Source organism: Cololabis saira, unplaced genomic scaffold, assembly GCF_033807715.1.
Source record: "Cololabis saira isolate AMF1-May2022 unplaced genomic scaffold, fColSai1.1 scf496, whole genome shotgun sequence".
In the NCBI taxonomy this organism is placed as follows: domain Eukaryota; kingdom Metazoa; phylum Chordata; class Actinopteri; order Beloniformes; family Belonidae; genus Cololabis; species Cololabis saira.
The window spans coordinates 1-6,000 of record NW_026906660.1 but is presented as its reverse complement, the minus strand read 5'-3'; the positions used below and the strand labels follow the sequence as shown (position 1 = coordinate 6,000).

General features: G+C 45.7%; 7 non-coding genes across 7 annotated transcripts; all 7 read left to right on the top strand.

Annotated features, from left to right (window-relative positions):
- The first annotated feature begins 53 nt into the window (after window positions 1–53).
- On the top strand, window positions 54–125 carry trnaa-cgc (transfer RNA alanine (anticodon CGC)). The gene has a single exon. It is a non-coding gene; the product is annotated as a tRNA-Ala (tRNA).
- A 1,439-nt stretch (window positions 126–1,564) lies between these two features.
- On the top strand, window positions 1,565–1,636 carry trnag-ucc (transfer RNA glycine (anticodon UCC)). The gene has a single exon. It is a non-coding gene; the product is annotated as a tRNA-Gly (tRNA).
- A 109-nt stretch (window positions 1,637–1,745) lies between these two features.
- Window positions 1,746–1,817, top strand: trnaa-ugc (transfer RNA alanine (anticodon UGC)). The gene has a single exon. It is a non-coding gene; the product is annotated as a tRNA-Ala (tRNA).
- Window positions 1,818–3,256: 1,439 nt separating this feature from the next.
- Window positions 3,257–3,328, top strand: trnag-ucc (transfer RNA glycine (anticodon UCC)). The gene has a single exon. It is a non-coding gene; the product is annotated as a tRNA-Gly (tRNA).
- A 109-nt stretch (window positions 3,329–3,437) lies between these two features.
- On the top strand, window positions 3,438–3,509 carry trnaa-ugc (transfer RNA alanine (anticodon UGC)). The gene has a single exon. It is a non-coding gene; the product is annotated as a tRNA-Ala (tRNA).
- Window positions 3,510–4,939: 1,430 nt separating this feature from the next.
- trnag-ucc (transfer RNA glycine (anticodon UCC)) lies at window positions 4,940–5,011 on the top strand. Its single transcript has one exon. It is a non-coding gene; the product is annotated as a tRNA-Gly (tRNA).
- A 109-nt stretch (window positions 5,012–5,120) lies between these two features.
- On the top strand, window positions 5,121–5,192 carry trnaa-ugc (transfer RNA alanine (anticodon UGC)). The gene has a single exon. It is a non-coding gene; the product is annotated as a tRNA-Ala (tRNA).
- Window positions 5,193–6,000: the final 808 nt, after the last annotated feature.

Below are 6,000 nucleotides of genomic sequence, written 5' to 3'. Positions count from 1 at the left end.
AACTAGCAACTCTTAGAACTTCCTGTCTTCCTGTCTTCAGGCTCGACCACGAAGGGGATGTAGCTCAGTGGTAGAGCGCATGCTTCGCATGTATGAGGCCCCGGGTTCAATCCCCGGCATCTCCATTATTTGTGTTAATAAACCACATGAATTAAGGAAGAGTAATCAGCAACACTGCTTGTTCCATAAAGGATGAATTATGTTCACAGTTAGACAAACTCACAAGATGAATTGGACTTGCTGCTTGCTATTGAACATCAATGCCTTCAAAAAGCTTTAATGGTCATGAGGAGTATATATGGGACACATACATGCATTTACACTCACCGGCCACTTTATTAGGTAAAATAACTGCTCCAACTGCTCTTTGACGAAAATTTCTAACCAGCCAATCACATGGCAGCAAATCAATGCAATTAGGCACGTAGACATGGTCAAGAGAATCTCCTGTAGTTAAGACCAAGCATCAGAATGAGGAAGTACGGTGATTTAAGTGACTTTGAACGTGGCATGGTTGTTGGTAACAGACGGGCCGGTCTGAGTATTTCAGAACCTGCCAATCTACTGGGATTTTCACGCAAAAACCTCTCTGGGGTTCACAGAGAGTGGTCGGAAAAAGAGAAAATATCCAGTGGGCGCTAGTTCCTTGGGGGCAAATTCCTTGTGGATGCCAGAGGTCAGAAGAGAATGGCCAGACTGGTTGTAGCTGATAGAAAGGCAACAGTAACTCAAATAACCACTGGTTACAACCGAGGTATGCCGAAGAGCATCTCTGAATGCACAACACGTCGAACCTTGAGGTGGATGGGCCACAGCAGCAGAACCACACTGGGTACCACTCCTGTCAGCTAAGAACAGTACACGGAGGCTACAATTCACTCACTCAGGCTCGCCAAATTTGGACAACAGAAGTTTGGAAAAAGGTTGCCTGGTATGATGAGTCTCAATATCGGCTGCGACATTCGGATGGTATGGTCAGAATTTGGCATCAACAACATGAAAGCATGGATCCATCCTGCCTTGTATCAACGGTTCAGGCTGGTGGTGGTGGTGTAACGGTTTGGGGGGATATTTTCCTGGCACACTTTGAACCCATCAGTACCAATTTAGCATCGTGCCAACGCCACAGCCTACCTGAGTATTGGTCCATCCCTTTATGACCGCAGTGTACCCATTTTCTGATGGCTACTTCCAGCAGGATAACGCGATGTGTCATAAAGCCCGAATCATCTCAGAACGGTTTGTTGAACATGACAATGAGTTCACTGTCCTCAAATGGCCTCCACAGTCACCAGATGTCAAATCAATAGAACACCTTTGGGATATGGTGGAACGGGAGATTCACATCATGGATGTGTAGCCGACAAATCTGCAGCAACTGCGTGACGCCATCATGTCAATATGGACCAAATTCTCTGAGGAATGTTTCCAGGACCTTTTTAAATCAAGGATTAGTCATCTAGTCCTGCCTTTTGCTGCAAAGCGGACAGACAAACCTCAGTCCCATTGAAATCCGGTTTTTCCCTGTGTTGCGGAAATTATGACGTTTATGGGCCAGATCCGTGCGATGGTGGTATAGTGGTGAGCATAGCTGCCTTCCAAGCAGTTGACCTGGGTTCGATTCCCGGCCATCGCAACACTACTTTTGTGAAAAATCTGAATTTTCACAGTTCAATAGAGTTATTTCTCTTGAACTAGCAACTCTTAGAACTTCGTGTCTTCCTGTCTTCAGGATCGACCACGAAGGGGATGTAGCTCAGTGGTAGAGCGCATGCTTTGCATGTATGAGGCCCCGGGTTCAATCCCCGGCATCTCCATTATTTGTGTTAATAAACCACATGAATTAAGGAAGAGTAATCAGCAACACTGCTTGTTCCATAAAGGATGAATTATGTTCACAGTTAGACAAACTCACAAGATGAATTGGACTTGCTGCTTGCTATTGAACATCAATGCCTTCAAAAAGCTTTAATGGTCATGAGGAGTATATATGGGACACATACATGCATTTACACTCACCGGCCACTTTATTAGGTAAAATAACTGCTCCAACTGCTCTTCGACGAAAATTTCTAACCAGCCAATCACATGGCAGCAAATCAATGCAATTAGGCACGTAGACATGGTCAAGAGAATCTCCTGTAGTTAAGACCAAGCATCAGAATGAGGAAGTACGGTGATTTAAGTGACTTTGAACGTGGCATGGTTGTTGGTAACAGACGGGCCGGTCTGAGTATTTCAGAACCTGCCAATCTACTGGGATTTTCACGCAAAAACCTCTCTGGGGTTCACAGAGAGTGGTCGGAAAAAGAGAAAATATCCAGTGGGCGCTAGTTCCTTGGGGGCAAATTCCTTGTGGATGCCAGAGGTCAGAAGAGAATGGCCAGACTGGTTGTAGCTGATAGAAAGGCAACAGTAACTCAAATAACCACTGGTTACAACCGAGGTATGCCGAAGAGCATCTCTGAATGCACAACACGTCGAACCTTGAGGTGGATGGGCCACAGCAGCAGAACCACACTGGGTACCACTCCTGTCAGCTAAGAACAGTACACGGAGGCTACAATTCACTCACTCAGGCTCGCCAAATTTGGACAACAGAAGTTTGGAAAAAGGTTGCCTGGTATGATGAGTCTCAATATCGGCTGCGACATTCGGATGGTATGGTCAGAATTTGGCATCAACAACATGAAAGCATGGATCCATCCTGCCTTGTATCAACGGTTCAGGCTGGTGGTGGTGGTGTAACGGTTTGGGGGGATATTTTCCTGGCACACTTTGAACCCATCAGTACCAATTTAGCATTGTGCCAACGCCACAGCCTACCTGAGTATTGGTCCATCCCTTTTTGACCGCAGTGTACCCATTTTCTGATGGCTACTTCCAGCAGGATAACGCGATGTGTCATAAAGCCCGAATCATCTCAGAACGGTTTGTTGAACATGACAATGAGTTCACTGTCCTCAAATGGCCTCCACAGTCACCAGATGTCAAATCAATAGAACACCTTTGGGATATGGTGGAACGGGAGATTCACATCATGGATGTGTAGCCGACAAATCTGCAGCAACTGCGTGACGCCATCATGTCAATATGGACCAAATTCTCTGAGGAATGTTTCCAGGACCTTTTTAAATCAAGGATTAGTCATCTAGTCCTGCCTTTTGCTGCAAAGCGGACAGACAAACCTCAGTCCCATTGAAATCCGGTTTTTCCCTTTGATGCGGAAATGATGACGTTTATGGGCCAGATCCGTGCGATGGTGGTATAGTGGTGAGCATAGCTGCCTTCCAAGCAGTTGACCCGGGTTCGATTCCCGGCCATCGCAGCACTACTTTTGTGAAAAATCTGAATTTTCACAGTTCAATAGAGTTATTTCTCTTGAACTAGCAACTCTTAGAACTTCCTGTCTTCCTGTCTTCAGAATCGACCACGAAGGGGATGTAGCTCAGTGGTAGAGCGCATGCTTTGCATGTATGAGGCCCCGGGTTCAATCCCCGGCATCTCCATTATTTGTGTTAATAAACCACATGAATTAAGGAAGAGTAATCAGCAACACTGCTTGTTCCATAAAGGATGAATTATGTTCACAGTTAGACAAACTCACAAGATGAATTGGACTTGCTGCTTGCTATTGAACATCAATGCCTTCAAAAAGCTTTAATGGTCATGAGGAGTATATATGGGACACATACATGCATTTACACTCACCGGCCACTTTATTAGGTAAAATAACTGCTCCAACTGCTCTTCGACGAAAATTTCTAACCAGCCAATCACATGGCAGCAAATCAATGCAATTAGGCACGTAGACATGGTCAAGAGAATCTCCTGTAGTTAAGACCAAGCATCAGAATGAGGAAGTACGGTGACTTTGAACGTGGCATGGTTGTTGGTAACAGACGGGCCGGTCTGAGTATTTCAGAACCTGCCAATCTACTGGGATTTTCACGCAAAAACCTCTCTGGGGTTCACAGAGAGTGGTCGGAAAAAGAGAAAATATCCAGTGGGCGCTAGTTCCTTGGGGGCAAATTCCTTGTGGATGCCAGAGGTCAGAAGAGAATGGCCAGACTGGTTGTAGCTGATAGAAAGGCAACAGTAACTCAAATAACCACTGGTTACAACCGAGGTATGCCGAAGAGCATCTCTGAATGCACAACACGTCGAACCTTGAGGTGGATGGGCCACAGCAGCAGAACCACACTGGGTACCACTCCTGTCAGCTAAGAACAGTACACGGAGGCTACAATTCACTCACTCAGGCTCGCCAAATTTGGACAACAGAAGTTTGGAAAAAGGTTGCCTGGTATGATGAGTCTCAATATCGGCTGCGACATTCGGATGGTATGGTCAGAATTTGGCATCAACAACATGAAAGCATGGATCCATCCTGCCTTGTATCAACGGTTCAGGCTGGTGGTGGTTGTGTAACGGTTTGGGGGGATATTTTCCTGGCACACTTTGAACCCATCAGTACCAATTTAGCATTGTGCCAACGCCACAGCCTACCTGAGTATTGGTCCATCCCTTTTTGACCGCAGTGTACCCATTTTCTGATGGCTACTTCCAGCAGGATAACGCGATGTGTCATAAAGCCCGAATCATCTCAGAACGGTTTGTTGAACATGACAATGAGTTCACTGTCCTCAAATGGCCTCCACAGTCACCAGATGTCAAATCAATAGAACACCTTTGGGATATGGTGGAACGGGAGATTCACATCATGGATGTGTAGCCGACAAATCTGCAGCAACTGCCTGACGCCATCATGTCAATATGGACCAAATTCTCTGAGGAATGTTTCCAGGACCTTTTTAAATCAAGGATTAGTCATCTAGTCCTGCCTTTTGCTGCAAAGCGGACAGACAAACCTCAGTCCCATTGAAATCCGGTTTTTCCCTTTGATGCGGAAATTATGACGTTTATGGGCCAGATCCGTGCGATGGTGGTATAGTGGTGAGCATAGCTGCCTTCCAAGCAGTTGACCCGGGTTCGATTCCCGGCCATCGCAGCACTACTTTTGTGAAAAATCTGAATTTTCACAGTTCAATAGAGTTATTTCTCTTGAACTAGCAACTCTTAGAACTTCCTGTCTTCCTGTCTTCAGAATCGACCACGAAGGGGATGTAGCTCAGTGGTAGAGTGCATGCTTTGCATGTATGAGGCCCCGGGTTCAATCCCCGGCATCTCCATTATTTGTGTTAATAAACCACATGAATTAAGGAAGAGTAATCAGCAACACTGCTTGTTCCATAAAGGATGAATTATGTTCACAGTTAGACAAACTCACAAGATGAATTGGACTTGCTGCTTGCTATTGAACATCAATGCCTTCAAAAAGCTTTAATGGTCATGAGGAGTATATATGGGACACATACATGCATTTACACTCACCGGCCACTTTATTAGGTAAAATAACTGCTCCAACTGCTCTTCGACGAAAATTTCTAACCAGCCAATCACATGGCAGCAAATCAATGCAATAAGGCACGTAGACATGGTCAAGAGAATCTCCTGTAGTTAAGACCAAGCATCAGAATGAGGAAGTACGGTGATTTAAGTGACTTTGAACGTGGCATGGTTGTTGGTAACAGACGGGCCGGTCTGAGTATTTCAGAACCTGCCAATCTACTGGGATTTTCACGCAAAAACCTCTCTGGGGTTCACAGAGAGTGGTCGGAAAAAGAGAAAATATCCAGTGGGCGCTAGTTCCTTGGGGGCAAATTCCTTGTGGATGCCAGAGGTCAGAAGAGAATGGCCAAACTGGTTGTAGCTGATAGAAAGGCAACAGTAACTCAAATAACCACTGGTTACAACCGAGGTATGCCGAAGAGCATCTCTGAATGCACAACACGTCGAACCTTGAGGTGGATGGGCCACAGCAGCAGAACCACACTGGGTACCACTCCTGTCAGCTAAGAACAGTACACGGAGGCTACAATTCACTCACTCAGGCTCGCCAAATTTGGACAACAGAAGTTTGGAAAAAGGTTGCCTGGT